This window comes from Tupaia chinensis, unplaced genomic scaffold, assembly GCF_000334495.1.
Source record: "Tupaia chinensis unplaced genomic scaffold, TupChi_1.0 Scaffold000377_2, whole genome shotgun sequence".
Taxonomy (NCBI): Eukaryota; Metazoa; Chordata; class Mammalia; order Scandentia; family Tupaiidae; genus Tupaia; species Tupaia belangeri.
Genome location: NW_006159876.1, coordinates 3,671,574 through 3,673,191, shown reverse-complemented (window position 1 = coordinate 3,673,191; position 1,618 = coordinate 3,671,574). Strand labels below are relative to the sequence as shown.

Genomic DNA, 1,618 nt, shown 5'->3' with positions numbered 1-1,618 from the left:
CCCTATATACTGCAAGAAAAAACACTGTAGAAAACCTTTGATTAACTTAAGATCTATAGAACTTATCAAAATACTCTAGTATACTTAAATTCTTAGTTTCCTAAAAGTATAATTAAATATTATTTTTGTTTCTTTTAAAAAAGAAATAATCTGGAACCAGCAGATGGTGTAATGGTTATGTCACTGGACTCACAAATAGTTGACCTGGTGGCTTAAAACTCACGCTGGGTGTGTGTGCATGCGTGCCCAAAATCCCCAGGAGAGAATGGAGGAGAAGGGACTGAGGCATGGCCATCCCCCCAGGGGGTGATTTCTCACTTTCTGGCTCTCTGCCGAGTGCACATGTCCTCCAGTAAAAATTTCTTAAAAAAAAACAAAAGAAAAAAATTATCTGTTATATCAAATTCCTTGAAGAAAGTTTAACATTCCAAAATACTTTTATAACTATAAAAGGGGGATGGATAGCTGCTAGAAAGTGGTATCTGGAGGCTCCTATAGTTTCCTTAATTACAGCTATTACAGCACAGTTGGTCTCTAAACTATATACGGGTAGAAAAAAAAAAAGAGCCTGTAGATAAAGCACCATTGGCCAGCAGGTGGCATGGTGGTTAAGGTACTGGATCCCACATGGCCAACTGTGTGGTTGAGTCCTGGACCAGGCAGCTTGAAAGACACCCATTATGTGTATGTGTGCCCATAATGCCGAGAGGAGAATGTAGAAGGGATTGTGGTATGGTCATCTCTCTAGGGATGATTTCTGACTTTACCTCCCTCTGCCTATCTCTGTGAGTGCATTTTCCCTATTGGAAAAATCTACACCCTCCCTATCTATCTATCTATCTATCTATCTATCTATCTATCTATCTATACACACACACACACACTAAGCTTTTGAACTTAACTATGGCTTTGTCAAATTCACTTTTTAATTTATTAGATCTTTTTTTCTATTATAATAGGAGTCAATCAGAAACTTAAAAAATGTAGACAAAGAGAAGAAAAGTAAATCACTCATGCTCTAACCAACAAACTACACCACAGCACAGGTGTGTAATGGGACTTGCCAAACTTTTTTTTTTCCTAATAATGTTCCTTAAACTTCCCATAGAATGAAAACTATGAAACTAAACAAAGAAAAAACGATCATTTTGAAACTAAACAAACAAACAAAAAAGAATGGGTGAGAAAGCTTCAACTGACAAAGAACAACTGTCTTAGAATACCCTAACTATCCACAAATGAGAATAAAAATAAAGATAGGGAAGGGTCAAATTGCAGATACCCTGTTATGAAGGTTACTGATTTATACTGTGACCTAAAGCATGAACCCTGTGCTACTGTATGAACACAAAGTGGAAACATTTTTTACATTATTTTCTTGCTAAAAACTGTGCAAACCAACACTCCCACTGTGTCTCACCATTCATTACATGTGCCATGTCTTGCTAGACTGGATTATGTACAACTTAAGACAAAGGAATATATTTGGCTTGCCATTTCATTCCCAGTGCCAAGCAAAAAAGGGCACTCAACATATGTTTGTGGCAGAAATATTGGGATATTCTAATTATATCGAATTGCTGCTATTCACTCACATAATTTCTGCCTCTTTCACTTG

General features: G+C 36.7%; 1 protein-coding gene across 7 annotated transcripts in view; it reads right to left on the bottom strand.

The window, feature by feature from the left end:
* Window positions 1-1,618, bottom strand: part of DENND4A (DENN domain containing 4A) — a 147,906-nt gene that overhangs the window by 68,660 nt on the left and 77,628 nt on the right. The window lies entirely within an intron of this gene.